The 16014-nt window shown below is 41.0% G+C and overlaps 2 long non-coding RNA genes across 2 annotated transcripts; both read left to right on the forward strand.

Annotated features, from left to right (window-relative positions):
- Positions 1–286: 286 nt before the first annotated feature.
- Positions 287–8261, forward strand: LOC139940643 (uncharacterized). Its single transcript, XR_011786482.1, has 3 exons — positions 287–326; positions 2653–2799; positions 8151–8261. It is a non-coding gene; the product is annotated as an uncharacterized lncRNA (long non-coding RNA).
- A 2211-nt stretch (positions 8262–10472) lies between these two features.
- On the forward strand, positions 10473–12009 carry LOC139940650 (uncharacterized). Its single transcript, XR_011786483.1, has 3 exons — positions 10473–10895; positions 11374–11535; positions 11892–12009. It is a non-coding gene; the product is annotated as an uncharacterized lncRNA (long non-coding RNA).
- Positions 12010–16014: the final 4005 nt, after the last annotated feature.

The following is a 16014-nucleotide window of genomic DNA, read 5'->3' on the forward strand; positions in this document are numbered from 1 at the left end:
TGTGTCACATGTACAGTTTCTGACTGGTATCCTGCTCATTGCTCTGTACCTTCAAATCGACAATCCTTGTCGAAACGAAAAAGAATCGGTTCTTGCAAAGAATCGACTTCATTTTTCGTTATGTTTCTGCTACTTTTGCCTATAGATTATCGTTATGTTTTCAAAAATTAGTGTTCTTTAAAATATCGACTTTAGTAACCGGCTAGTATTTCGATTACTTCTATTATTCGGAAATCGGTGGGATGTCCTTTAAACCTGCGCGTGCGCAAATTACTGGTTTTCCAACGAGGCAGGCAAGGTATGAGAAGTGAGCAAATAAGGCCGAGGTAAATGTCAATTCTTTCTCCATTTCCCACAATTTTTTATTCATTTAAACGATTGTAAAATATCTTGAAGTTTTCTTGTTTGAAAATTCATACTGATGCTCTTTCATAGTGTCTCGCACCTCCACAAATTATGAGTTAATTGTTTATTTAGCAGCGGAAATTATTTTTAAAATGGCGATTTTACCCGCTGCATGTAATAGTAAATACACATACGTACGTGTTATATACAGACACGCCCAAGGGTCGTTCTTCAGTAAGTAAGTGTCTAGTTTCTAGTTTCAGGAAAACCGATTTTAAAAACGTAATTTTTGCACTTTTGCTCAATCTTTACCGCAATCAATTTTATTTTCCACCTCTTCCTTGGGAGTCGGTCTTGTCTAGCCCTGGCCTGGTTACATGACATGGTAGTGGTAGGACGTCACTCAGTGCCACTGCACTGACGTCCTGCTGGGTAAATATCCTCCACTGACCAGTTTATATGGTTTTATGCCTTTTTCTTTGAATTTGGAAGAAAAAAAAATAATGCCAGATATCAACCGATGCCCTAATGGCTAATTATCTTTTGTTAATATGAAGTATGCAAAAATATTTTACAACTTGAGTTTGACGGACATTGAAATGGGAATATAGTATCTTATTTACCTCAATGAGATATCCCTTTTTGTAAAAATGAGTGAAAAAGTGGTGGCGCCGTACGGAAAGTTATCCTTGAAATGTTCACACCACACACCGATCTTCGATGCTTCAACTGGCCCCATTTGTTTTGAGTTTTTCCTGTTTTCACGGCAAACAAGAAAGTATGGTTTCCCGGTGAAGACATGATGGAAGAAACATCTGAAGTGATAACAAGTGTTTTTTGAGACTCTGTGTATGACTCTATAGCCAGCAGTTGTCTTCATTTTATTCAAAATATTTTTTTTTTTATTTTAAAAATTACCATCGTAACTTGCAAAAAATTTTAAAAAATAAAAAAATAATAAAAAGTGTGAATAATCACTGGCTTTCAAATCTGATTTTTATTTATTTTTTTAATATTTTTTTCTTAATATTTACAATAAAACATAAATAAACAGTGATAATTGAATCAACAAGCTGATGTTTAAATTTTAATATTAATAATAATATTCATGTGAGGGTTAAAAAATAAAAATCTCGAAAAATATTAGAAAATGATATAAGGCACATGGCTTCTTTAGGCCTCTGTAAAAAAAAATTCCAGAATGCTCAGCAAAATATTCAGTCACATGATTTGATCATCATGAATTGTGAATTGAAATAGTGTTTGATGAAACTTTCTCGGTGGGCAAATATTTTTATATGGCCTTGACATTATGACATATTTTTGTACCTTGTAGAAATGCCTTAAATACCAAACTTTTTGCATTTACAAGTGCAAATAACAAGTGGAACCTTACGTGTTTCTAAGTCAAGGGAGAGGAGACTCTTTGCTTGGCATATAAAACCAACCAATTTTTATCTAGGGACTGTTTACATCGCGCACAGAGAGGTAAAAGATTTGCCATGATTTCAGGGACACCTCGAAAACAGGACCACGACCTCGAAAACAGGACCACGATACACCTATCAATTGTAAGACGCACTACAGGACCCCCGGGGAGGGTGCGTCACTGTCCATACGTGAGTCGGATTTGCGTGTCCTGACTTGAGTAAAAAAATTGACACACTTGTTGCAGATTTGGACGGTCCTCCGAAACGATTTTTTGACTTACCAATCGCGGAAAATGACGCACCACGGACAGACATAACCGACGCACATAAAATTTCTAGTAAACGACGCAGGCGCAGTGAATACCAAATAATTCAACCTTATACCTACGAGTTACGAGTGCATGCACGAGTTGAGATGTTTGAGTTGTACCGCTTGATTTTCGAGACGCCAGCGGCCTGTCTATCCAGGACCGCTGGGATGGGCTTATCGCTTGAACAGATTCTTGTTCAGGAAGTACGTCATGCGTACAGTGCATGATGGGACTGCGCACTATTAAACCAATGACAGTGCATGATACGTTTGCCCATCCCAGCGCCTTTAGTTAAAGCAGAGTTTAAAAGATAGAGTTTGATATTGTGTATGAAAAGCCACTGAAGCACCATGGTAGTTATGGGCCATATACTCCCAACATTCGAAGCTCAATGACCATGGAGCTGAGAAAGATTAAAGAAATGTTATTGGCCCGATGACCAGGGCATGAATGTGAGCGCTTTGAGACGTTATTGTGAAATGTGCTATTGCTACATTCATAATGAAAACTAGTTATCTTTAGTATTATTGTTTTAACTGTTTTGTCATTATTTCTTATAAATACAGATTCAACCAGCTTCAGTATGAATGTTGCTTGTTATCATACTACGAGTGAAAGTACAACTGTACATGCTCATGTGTCCCTGCAGTGTGAAGCATGCAAGCACATAGACAAGGAACAGCGTGTTACAGCTACAACATCAAATTGCTTAGGTGAGTCAATAGGCGTATGAAAAACTTTCTTCAGTTAACTGTCAGTGGTTGCTTACAAAGGCTCATGGAACAAAGATTTGCCTTGACACCAAATTGTATCTTTTGAAGACAATTTGGTAACAATTTAAGAAAACAATCACATGGCTGGACAGCCACTTCAACTTATTTGGGCTGTAAACTCAAATCAACTATCGCCAGGGGCCCCATGCCACCTACTCCTGGGGCTGAAACTGGGTTACCCGCTTCACATTCTGTAATGGGTGTGACATGGGTATCATCCACTAGGAGCCTGGCTGGTACAGTGGTAGAGCAGAATGCACTATTCCCAACGAAGCGAAGCATTTTTTGCTTAAGGGCTCAAGTTTCATGACCATGATTTGAACCACTGTGCTCCTTCTAACACCAGAGCTTGGGTCCAGTGAACTAGACCGCTTGGCCAAGACAAGCTACAAGCACAGGCATAAGAAATCAAGATTTTGGTCAGGTATTTATGAAACATGCAATAAATTTATGTCTCAAAGCAAAAGGCTCTTCCTTGAAGTGCCAATTTCATTCATGCTGCATGCCTACTGACACTGTTGGTTAGCAAACACCATAGTTAAACACTAGGCAGATGCAGGAACAATTACACAGTGGTGTCAGGGTGCCAGTAGTGTTAGAGATGTGCAATTTACATCATTGGAAAGGCTAATTAATATTGAATGATCCTTGTGAAGTGTTCAGAACAAATATTTCCTCAAAGTCATGAACCCAATTTAAGTAATGCAAAGTCATTTTGAAGATAATTTTTAAGACAAGTAAACTGTTTTTATACTGGGTTTGTATAATGGTGTGTGTTTTGTCCAGTTAGTGTTTGGTACTCTAGAGGGTAAACAAAAAACAAATCTAATATATGTCAGTATGTCAAACAAGTGATTTTTGTTTGGAACACCAATTTAAAAGCAACAGTTTTCTTATCAAGTTAATTATTCATTGTATGTCCACACCTAAAAATGTATTTGTGCAGAGTCGTCAAATAAATTTGTCCCAAAGATTCCCCCTAAAACCCATTGTTTTATTTTGTGGTAAAAAAAATGTTGATGTGTGTTTTGTTTGACTGTATAAGCAGGAATTGTGCTCTTGAAACCAATTAACTCCAGACAACTGTAGTGGAGTGACAAGTCCCATTGGTATTCTTTAATTCCTTTTATTTAATTCTAACCATCAGTAATCCATCAAAATCAAACAGCATGTATTATTATGTTGAACTGAGGACTGCTTTAGTATTAACTGATGATCCTTTTGGGGGGACTAGGCATACCATCACCACAGGATTCAAACAGTTTTGGTGTTGAGTTACTCAATAGTGATGGACTGAGGACTAGGCTTTGGCGATTAGTGTCATAGTCACAAGTATTAAATTTTTAGTTGGGTCGAGTCCCAATTACTGTTTTTCAACTACTTTGTTAATCATGCCCCCACAGGTATTGCCAAAATATTTGCGACTACTTCAAAAAATAGTCGCGACTACACTATATAAATAGTCACCACCACGCAGTGAATCAATTGTGTCGCTCATGACTAGTCATGACAACATAATTTACTTAAAAACACAATCAGATATCAGTGTCACAATCTTCAATCCCTTTCAGCTTGAACTTGTCTAATATTGCACTTTTGGCACACATTGTCTCAATTCATCTTGAGAATTGAAAATTAGTCTAAAAAACTATTGAGGTGCGACCAGTCGAGTAGTAAATTTCACTAGTTGCACAGGCCAAATGCTGAGCTGTGGTTGGAACTTTTTGTTCCCGTTTTGGTTCTGGTCAAAAAATAACTTAGATCCAGTAACCCCCCCCCCCCCACCAATGTTTGTTTCTATTTTTGTTGTAACTTCAATGGACTTTACAAGTAAGGAAATAAAAATAATCCAGAAGTAAACTGACCCCAAGAAGTAAATTGGTTTGATTTTGTTTCTAAACTGTATTGTTGTTGTCATTGATGTTGTTGTTTTTGTTGTTGTTGTTGTGATTTTATTTGTCCAACCTGGGAATTTTTACTTGGCATACAAATGAACATTTCATATTATTTTACAAAGACCATCCGCTCACTAAGTGTATCTCAACATATGCACAAAATAACAAACCTGTGAAAATTGAAACCAAACATGTTGTATGCTTTCAGATGCTTGAATTCAAGACCTCACCTGAGGTCTCAAATTCAATTCAAATATTTTAGTGAGAAATTACTTCTTTCTCAAAAAATATGTTATTTCAGAGGGAGCCGTTTCTCACAATGTTTTATACTATCAAAAGATCTCCGTTGCTTGTTACCAAGTAAGTTTTAATGCTAACAATTATTTTCATTAATGACCAATAGTGTCCAGTGCCTTTAATATGACCCGAAAAATAGTACTGTTTTTTCTGATTCCACTTTTTGGGCGTTGTGTTTCCATTATTTATTTGCTTCTTTATCAGTAAGGACTCGAAAAAGTGTTCAGGTTTCATTCCGTATCATTTGTTGTGTCTTGTCAGAAGTAAGAAATAAAACATTCCAAGAAGCGCATTGTTTTTAATCTGTGTCAATAACTTGAGTCAACCTTGCTGTATGTTACCAACATCTGGACACTCACTACCTGGCAGAGGAAGACCTTACATGGGACTTGGACTCATATGGTGAGGATAGCCTTTAGCCCTCCTCTATAGTGTCTACCAAACATATCGGACAAGAATTATGAGCAGAGACAAGTGTTGCAGTGAGACAACCCCCTCCCCCCCCCCCCCCCATATGCTGAGAATCCTTGGTTGTGTCATGGACTGACCAATGAGGAGCACCCATCTCTATCATGTCGACCAAACGTATCGAACAAGTGAGCAATCGTCAAGAGTTGCAGTGAGACATTTTCCCATATGCTGAGAATGAGGAGCACCCACCCCAATGGTGGTCTACCAAATGTATTGGACAAGAGTTGCAGGGCACTGTTTTCAGCAACCTGATGAGGGGCAGTTTACTCACTCATCTTGTGGGAACCCAACCTAAGGAAAGGCATCTAGAGGCAAGAGGAAGTCACCATGACTGAAGACGTAGGCTCCTGCGTGAAGGACTGGTGTCACTGGAGGAAGATGATTAAGTTGCACAGATTGATGGTGGACCTCCCCAAGCAATGACTACAATAAATTATTTTATGTCAAACTTATATAATTGTAGGCTTATTCATTTTGTTGGTTAGACACTGTTCTAGAATTGCAAAGGTTGTGAGTTTGAATCCCACCCGAGTAAATGCCTGTGATTTTTTTACAGAGCTCAGAAAGTACTAGTATGCAAAACCAATTGAGTTAACTGAAGGCAAATTATGGCAGATGCTATTAATTTGTCATCATTGTTTGAGTTTTCATTGTTTGACTAGGCATCCTGCATGAACTGATTGGTTTTGGAAGATTGAGGCTGTTTTCAGCGTGGTGTCCAGGGTTAGGCTCCACACATTGTAAACATTGTTCACTCCTAAGCCTTTGGTAACTAGTGAATTACTTGGTTATATACATGAGTAAACAAACCCTGAGTGGGGATCTTGCAGAAGGGCTGTTCATTTGCAGGGGGGTACAATGTAAACTGCTCACAAAAAGTAAGGAAACTTTTTTCAATCCAGTATATTTGTCATTATTTAATACTCTCTTTGTATATGATATATATCAATGCAAAGCTGAACTGTTCCTCTTTAAAATGATACCACATTTGCAACGATTACATGTTGCTCGACTTGACCACGCTAATGAGAACGAGACAAAGTCACAAATCAAATGTGCCAAAATTTGCAATTTGTGTTATGGGTGAACAATCAAATTGACACTGTAATTCAAACAAGCAAGACATTACTTACTGATTTTAATCCACTTAATTGAGACAAGAAGTTTGGTATAGAGCAAGACAACTTAGCTGATATTAATACACTTTATTGATACAAGAAGTTCAGTAACGAGTGGATGGTCCCACAGATGTTCCATGGGATTCAGGTCTGGACTGTTAGCGGGCCAATCCACCCGGTGCACCCCAACATTGTTCAGGTAGTCAGTCACCAGTCGGGCTCGATGGGGGCGAGCGTTGTCCTCTTGAAAGATGGCATTTGGTACAACAGTCTGCAAGTATGGGACTGCATCCGGCTGTAGAATATCGTCTTGCAAATACCCATCAAACAAGGTGTTTTTCATGAGATGAGGGTTAATTGTGCCTGGTGAGCTCACTGGTGCAAATCATTGTGTAAACCATTAATGGTTCTGAAAAGCTTGATTATTGAGCATTACCTATGGACCATTCACAGACAACGGTAATTTTGGCACATTTGATTTGTGACGTTGCCTCATTGTTATTCGTGTAGCCAAGTCCAGCAACATGTAATCATTGCAGTTGTGGTATCATTTTAAAGAGGAAGAGTTCCGCTTTGCATTGATATATACCATATACAAAACGAGTATTAAATAATAACAAATATACTGGATTGAAAAAAGTTTCCTTACTTTTTGTGAGCAGTTTAGAAGTCCTGACATAATTTTTGTCACCTATTACATGTGTAACTCAGCAATGAGTTGAGTGTTGAGTATGGTGGTTTATGGTTTATTAAAAAACTATTGGAATCGCTGCCAGCAGCAGAATTACATGAACCGTATAACACATGTATAGGGGTATGTCAAGAGACCTTGTTGTTTTATTGTTTTATGCTTAATTGTTTTACCCAACACTGTTGTGTGATTAACACTGTATACTCATTCATCTGATTTAAAGGGAAGGTACACGTTTGGTAATAACTGACTTGGTAACGAGCATTGGGGAGCTGTTGGTGGTATAAAACATTGTGGTAAACGACTCCCTCTGAAGTGACGTAGTTTTTGAGAAAGACTTCTAGCTAGAAGTCTTGTATTCCTATCTGAAAGCACACAAAGTCGTCCAACAAGGGTGCTTTTCCTTTCATCATTTTCTGGCAACTCCGATGACCAATTGTTTAAATTTTCACAGGCTAGTTATTTTATGCTTATGATGGGATACACCAAGTGAGTTGAACGTGTACCTTCCCTTATAAACCCCAGAAAAGTCGGCACTTTATAATGTAAACATATTTGATGCAAGGAATTTGTGCTTGTGTGTAATGTATCATGATCTGATGCAATGTAGCACAGACGTTGGCTTTTAACCTGCAAGAGGCCAAATGATGGCCAACTTATTCTGGAAGTAAAGCCATTGACTCATAATTTCTTGACCAATAGACCAACAAGCATGCCCAGCACTATTGCGTTATAGTTTTTTACAAAGTATTTTGCAGTTAAAACAATATTAATTGGCAGTAACTTTTAAAAGACATTGTTTTGTTAGTTACCTTGCAGGCTGTCATCCCTCAGTGTAGTCATGGTGTAGTGCATGCAAAGCTGGAGCTGTCGTCTCAGCAAAAGATGTTCCCCTCCCCTGATCCTACCATCCTATGACAGAGAAGTAATATGAAGGTTTGAATAAATGCATACTTTCAATATTACCAAAAGAGTACCATCCACTTAAACTCAAATTGCTTCATCGTTCTATGCTGTCAGGGAAATATTTGCTTGTGCAGTTCATACCCAACTAAAGGGTAAATGCCCCAGCAAGGCAGAGAGGTTGTTATCACTCAGTGTAGTCAGTTGCCCTCTTGAGGGGAAGATGTACCCCTCCCCTGATCCTACCTTCCCATGGCAGAGGAGTGTTATCGCGGTTTGAATTAATGCATTTTTCAATAACCAAAAGAAAACTGTTCTTTGCTTGGTGAGAAATCATTCCCTAGAAGATTGGCATGCCTTCAATCAGATGCAAGTGTGGCATCCGTCGAACAGTTCAGTGTATCTTTATTAACTCCTCCTCTGTAGTCTTTTTCTTTCAGATGGCTGCCCAGGATATTAACCACGCCTTATTCTGGCAAGGTGAAGTAGACGAACCATCCATACAGTTGAGATGTCCTCCTACTAGGATGGAAATGATTAGCAGATGCATTGGACATCAATCTAGACTTCTCCAGATATTCACGATGGCTGCCTTCTACTTGAGACTGAGACATAATTTGGAGGAACAGTCCTAAGAGGTAAGACAATCTCCTTGAAGTAATTGGTTAATAGGCATGAGATTGTTGCTGCTATTGTCTTTGACTGGAAGCTGCCCAAATGATGCCTCTAAATCGACCTTCAAGGCAAAGTATACCTTTGGTTTTTTCAACTGTTTGATTGTTAACCCCCAAACAAAATTTAGACATGTACACAATAAAACTAACATGTGAAAATTCCATCCTCAAACATTTTTTTTTTAGATGTAGCGCCAAAAATTGAACATGTCAATCAAGGAAAAATATTCCCTTATAGGAATACACAATCTGAGAATGACTACTGCAGTAATGCTTAAGAGCTTCTCAGATTCACTTCTCATGTTCAAATAAACTCCTCAGATTCAAAATAATAAACTTATTACATTTTTCTTAACAACATTACTTCAAGCGAAATGTTTCTCAGAAGGCTTTATACAATCTAAAGCTGATGTAGGCTTCTAACCAATAGTTTTTATTGTCATATTATTTTAAGAGTCATTAATTGTATACCTTCCCTTGATTAATGCCTCATCATACACTGGAGGGGTGGGGTATGTGTGTTTGCAGGACTGTGTCCATATACCTCAACTAAAAACCTGACTATTCATTGACTTTGTTATATTTGGCCTGATATACATTGCAGCTGAACGTGGGCCATGTGGATGGAGTGGAGACAGAAACTACATCTACCCTGATGTCACGTCGTACTCAAGTGGCAGCAGTCAGCCAGTCAGTTGCACTTGAGATGTCTTCCTGATTAGACAGCAAAGCCATGTAATGATGACCACATCTCCTGATGAGTCCAGTGAGTCAAACTATTTATTGTTGTCTTTTTATGCAGACATTCTCAACTCTTTAGCTGATCAGCTGATTGCCTTGTGTTTCATTTCTCACTTGTGCGAGACCAGCCTTGAAAAACTGTGAACCTTGAACCTTGAAAAACACAGCACAAAATCTTGCAATTCCTGACACAATTCCTAGTTTCTTTTTATTGATAAACTGCAGTTGCTTGTTCGTTTTTATGAATGAAAGTTGATTTAGTACCAATGGTCGTGCTCCAGTTTTTTTTTTTTTGAGAAATAAAATATTTATTTTTTAGTGCATCATTCCTGATTCAACGAAAGCTGAACACAGACAATTTTCTATATACCTATGTTTTTTGTATTTATCAGTTGTCTGTATTTGATTAAGGCAATGTGGTATGATTCTTTGCAGGGGATAACTGGACTATCTTCAAGGACTGAAATGAGGCAAAGTATTTTTCCATCACATATTTGTTGTATGTTATTTGACAATCGATTGAGAGGGAAATGGCTGGGTTGTAAAGACTTGGGGAAGTCTATTAGGAACATGCTGCTAAAAACATAGAATTGCAAAGGTCATGGGTCAGAATCCCAACCAAGTAAAAATGCTGGAGTTGTATTGTTGAGTTGATGAAAATTTGACTCGAGTGCAGGTTTTTGAAAATGTAACTGGAGTCTGAGTTGAAAATCTCTGGAAAGAAGACTACCTTGACTAATCATGTACCCTTTTGTTACATTTAACCTGATCCCCATTGCAGTTGAACGTGGACCATGTGGATGGAGTGGAGACAGAAAGCATATCTACCCTGATGTCACGTCGTACTCCGGTGGCAGCAGTCAGCCAGCAAGTTGCATTCGAGATGTCTTCTTGATTAGACAGCAAAGCCATGTAATGATGACCACATCTCATTATCAGTGGGTCATGTGGATGGAGTGGAGACAGAAAGCATATCTACCCTGATGTCTCGTCGTACTCTGGTGGCAGCAGTCAGCCAGCCAGTTGCACACCCTGATGTCTTCCTGATTAGACAGCAAAACCATGTAATGATGACCACATCTCATTAACAGTGGGTCATGTGGATGGAGTGGAGACAGAAAGCCAATCTACCCTGATGTCTCGTCGTACTCCGGTGACAGCAGTCAGCCAGCCAGTTGCACTTGAGATGTCTTCCTGATTAGACAGCAAAGCCATGTAATGATGACCACATCTCCTGATGAGTCCAGTGAGTCAAACTATTTATTGTTGTCTTTTTATGCAGACATTCCCAACTCTTTAGCTGATCAGCTGATTGCCTTCCAGCCTAAGAAATAGGACCTGCACTCTCCTGGTTTACTTTGAATGTTGTTTTTATCCCTTGTCCCAAATGGAGCTCTATAATAATGCATAATGTTGCTCTTGCTTGAACAGAACTTAACAAATTTTTCGTCACAGCTTCATTATTGGAATGCGGCTTGAGTTTGAGTCTTACACCTCTGGAAATAATATTTCTCCAGTGCAAAATAAAAATTTGTTAAATTGATGTAAAAGATACGATCTTCAATAAAACAAATCTGCTTACAAATTCCCTGTATGGTTAAAACACTAAGGCTAAGGGGGAATAGGTGTTTGGCTGTTATTCTTTTGCGGGGGACCCGTCCATATTCCCCAACCAAAAACCTTCCATTAACTTTGTTAAATTTAACCTTATCTCAACATTGCAGCTGAACGTGGGCCATGTGGATGGAGTAGAGACAGAAAGCCAATCTACCCTGATGTCACATCTTACTCCAGTGACAGCAGTTAGCCAGCCAGTTGCACTCGAGATGTCTTCCTGATTAGACAGCAAAGCCATGTAATGATGACCACATCTCCTGATGAGTCCAGTGAGTCAATCTCTATATTGTCATCTTTTTATGCTGACATTTTCATCTCTCTAGCTGACCAGCTGATTGCCTTGTGTTTCATTTCTCAGTTGTGCAATTGAACCTTGGAAAACACCAAACAAAATCCCGCGATTCCTGACATAACTCGTAATCTTGTTTTATTGATAAACTGCAGTTGCTTGTTTGTTTATATGAAAAGAAGGGTACCTTCTCTTGAAATTATTTTCTTCAAGAGGAAATAAAAGTTTGTTTGTTTCATGTCAAGGAGCTTAATAAAAAAAACTTCGCTTACCAGTTCCCTAATACCCTGACTATTCATTTACTTTGTTATATTTGACCTTATCTCCACATTGCAGCTGAACAAGGGCTATGTGGATGGAGTTGAGACAGAAAGCATATCTATACCCTGATGTCACGTCGTACTCCGGTGGCAGCAGTCAGCCAGCCAGTTGCACTCGAGATGTCTTCCTGATTAGACAGCAAAGCCATGTAATGATGACCACATCTCCTGATGAGTCCAGTGAATCAAACTCGTAGATCTGCGAGACCAGCCAATGAGTCAAACCAGCCAATGAGTCAAACCAGCCAATGAGTCAAACCAGCCAATGAGTCAAACCAGCCAATGAGTCAAACCAGCCAATGAGTCAAACCAGCCAATGAGTCAAACCAGCCAATGAGTCAAACCAGCCAATGAGTCAAACCAGCCAGTGAGTCAAACCAGCCAGTGAGTCAAACCAGCCAATGAGTCAAACCAGCCAATGAGTCAAACCAGCCAATGAGTCAAACCAGCCAATGAGTCAAACCAGCCAATGAGTCAAACCAGCCAATGAGTCAAACCAGCCAATGAGTCAAACCAGCCAGTGAGTCAAACCAGCCAGTGAGTCAAATTCGTAGATCTCCGAGACCAGCCAATGATGAAGGAGCTTCACTCTCCAATCAAAGGCGAGTTCATAACAAGATTGCTTTTATCACTTACCTGTCCCGAATGAAGCTCTGAAAGAATTGTGCGGAATGCATGTTCTTGCTGTTATTTAAAGACACTAGACACTATTGGTAATTGTCAAAGACCAGTCTTCTCACTTCGTGTATCTCAACATATGCATAAAATAACAAACTTGTGATAATTTGAACTTAATTGGTTGCGAAATAAAAAACAGCCTTGTCACATGAACCTGTGTGCTTTCAGATACTTGATTTCAAGACCTCAAAATCTAATTCTGAGATCTCGAAATCAATTTCGTGAAAGATTACTTCTTATTTGAAAACTATGTTACTTTAGAGGGAGCCGTTTGTCATAATATTTTATCTATCAACAGCTCCCCATTACTCGTTACCAAGTGAGGTGTTATGCTTATAATAATTTTGAGTAATTACCAATAGTGTCCACTGCCTTTAATAATATAAATTCAAACCAGTCATTTTTGTTAGCCTTACATTTCATCCTAAGATATTTGTATGTTGTTTGGGAATGATTTTGCTAATCTCGGGCCAAGTCTACTGGGTTTGCAGTACTCTCTTTCCAGAGCCATAGCTGTTTGGTTCTTGGTGTAGTAGTTGGACTAGTCCAAGATTCTCTATTGCAGATCTGTCTGTGTCTTCCCTGTGTTTAGGAAAAGCCACTGCTGTTGACCCTGTCTATGGAGACAAACCTTTATGGTCCCTGTTCTCCCCAAAAAGGGTGTCTTGGCTAAGCAGTGGATTCTAGTTCTTTAATTAACAAAGTATGGGTTCCAATCCTATCCTGACAGGCCTATGGTGCTTTGTTGCTGGTTGCAGATGTCGGTTCACCGTCGTTTCTTGAGCGACAGGCCTCTGGTGCTATGTCACTGGTTGCCAATGTTCGTTCACTTTCATTTCTTGAGCGCCAGGCCGCTGGTGCTAAATCACTGGTTGCCGATGTCGGTTCACTGTCGTGTCTTGAGCGACAGGCCTCTGGTGCAATGTCACTGGTTGCCGATGTTCGCTCACTTTCACTTCTTGAGCGCCAGGCCTCTGGTGCTATGTCATTGGTTGCCGATGTCGGTTCACTTTCATTTCTTGAGCGACAGGCCTCTGGTGCTATATCATTGGTTGCCGATGTCCATTCACTGTCAGTTCCTGAGCGCCAGGCCTCTGATGCTAATGTATGCCACAGGTTGCCGATGTGCGTTCACTTTCATTTCTTGAGCGACAGGCCTCTGGTGCTATGCCAGTGGTTGCCGATGTTTGCTCACTTTCATTTCTTGAGCGCCAGGCCTCTGGTGCTATATCACTGGTTGCCGATGTCGGTTCACTGTCGTTTCTTGAGCGACAGTCCTCTGGTGCTATGCCAGTGGTTGACGATAGATAGATGTCAGTTCACCGTTGTTTCTTGACCGACTAGCCTCTAGTGCTATGCCATGGTTGCCAATGTCCGTTCACTGTCGTGTCTTGAGCGACAGGCCTCTGGTGCAATGTCACAGGTTGCCGATGTGCGTTCACTTTCATTTCTTGAGCGACAGGCCTCTGGTGCTATGCCAGTGGTTGCCGATGTCTGTTCACTTTCATTTCTTGAGCGACAGGCCTCTGGTGCAATGTCACTGGTTGCCGATGTTCGCTCACTTTCACTTCTTGAACGACAGGCCTCTGGTGCTATGTCATTGGTTGCCGATGTCCGTTCACTTTCATTTCTTGACCCCCCGGCCTATGGTGCTATATCACTAGTTGCCGATGTTTGCTCACTTTCGTTTCTTGAACGACAGGCCTCTGGTGCTATGTCACTGGTTGCTGATGGTAGTTCACTTGTTCTTGAGCAACAGGCCTCTGGTGCTATGTCACTGGTTGCTGATGTTTGTTCACTTTCATTTCTTGAAGGACAGGCCTCTGGTGCTTTCCAGTGGTTGCCGATGTCGGTTCACTGTCGTTTCTTGAGCGACAGTCCTCTGGTGCTATGCCAGTGGTTGACGATAGATAGATGTCAGTTCACCGTTGTTTCTTGACCGACTAGCCTCTAGTGCTATGCCATGGTTGCCAATGTCCGTTCACTGTCGTTTCTTGAGCGACAGGCCTCTGGTGCTATGCCTGGGGTGACGATGTCGGTTCACTATCCATTCTTGAGCGACAGGCCTCTGGTGCTACGCCTGGAGTTGACGATGTTGGTTCACTGTCGTTTCTTGAGCGACAGGCCTCTGGCTCTATGCCAGTGGTTGCCGATGTCGGTTCACTTTCATTTCTTGAGCGACAGGCCTCTGGTGCTATGTCACTGGTTGCAAATGTTCAGTCACTTTCATTTCTTGAGTCAGGCCTCTGGTGCTATACCTGGGGTTGATATCGGTTCACTGTCTTGAGCGCCAGGCCTCTGGTGCTATGCCAGTGGTTGCCGATGTCCGTTCACTTTCATTTCTTGAGCGACAGGCCTCTGGTGCTATGTCACTGGTTGCAAATGTTCAGTCACTTTCATTTCTTGAGTCAGGCCTCTGGTGCTATACCTGGGGTTGATATCGGTTCACTGTCTTGAGCGCCAGGCCTCTGGTGCTATGCCAGTGGTTGCCGATGTCGGTTCTCTTTCATTTCTTGAGCGACAGGCCTCTGGTGCTATGTCACTGGTTGCAAATGTTCAGTCACTTTCATTTCTTGAGTCAGGCCTCTGGTGCTATACCTGGGGTTGATATCGGTTCACTGTCTTGAGCGCCAGGCCTCTGGTGCTATGCCAGTGGTTGCCGATGTCGGTTCACTGTCGTTTCTTGAGCGACAGTCCTCTGGTGCTATGCCAGTGGTTGACGATAGATAGATGTCAGTTCACCGTTGTTTCTTGACCGACTAGCCTCTAGTGCTATGCCAGTGGTTGCCGATGTCGGTTCACTTTCATTTCTTGAGCGACAGGCCTCTGGTGCTATGTCACTGGTTGCAAATGTTCAGTCACTTTCATTTCTTGAGTCAGGCCTCTGGTGCTATACCTGGGGTTGATATCGGTTCACTGTCTTGAGCGCCAGGCCTCTGGTGCTATGCCAGTGGTTGCCGATGTCCGTTCATTCTCATTTCTTGAGCGACAGGCCTCTGGTGCTATGCCAGTGGTTGCCAATGTCCACTCACTGTCGTTTCTTGAGCGACAGGCCTCTGGTGCTATGTCACTGGTTGCAAATGTTCGTTCACTTTCATTTCTTTAGCGGCGGGCCTCTAGTGCTATGCCAGTGGTTGCCGATGTCCGTTCACTTTTATTTCTTGAGCGACAGGCCTCTGGTGTGACTAGCCTGGGGTTGATGTCAATTCACTGTCGTTTCTTGAGCGTCAGGCCTCTGGTGCTGTGCCAGTGGTTGCCGATGTTCGTTCACTTTCATTTCTTGAGCGACAGGCCTCTGGTGCTATGCCAGTGGTTGACGATGTTCATTCACTTTCATTTCTTGAGCGACAGGCCTCTGGTACCATGCCAGTGGTTGCCAATGTCTGCTCACTGTTGTTTCTTGAGCGACAGGCCTCTGGTGCTATGTCACTGGTTGCAAATGTTCGTTCACTTTCATTTCT

Source organism: Asterias amurensis, chromosome 1 (genome assembly GCF_032118995.1).
Source record: "Asterias amurensis chromosome 1, ASM3211899v1".
Lineage (NCBI taxonomy): Eukaryota > Metazoa > Echinodermata > Asteroidea > Forcipulatida > Asteriidae > Asterias > Asterias amurensis.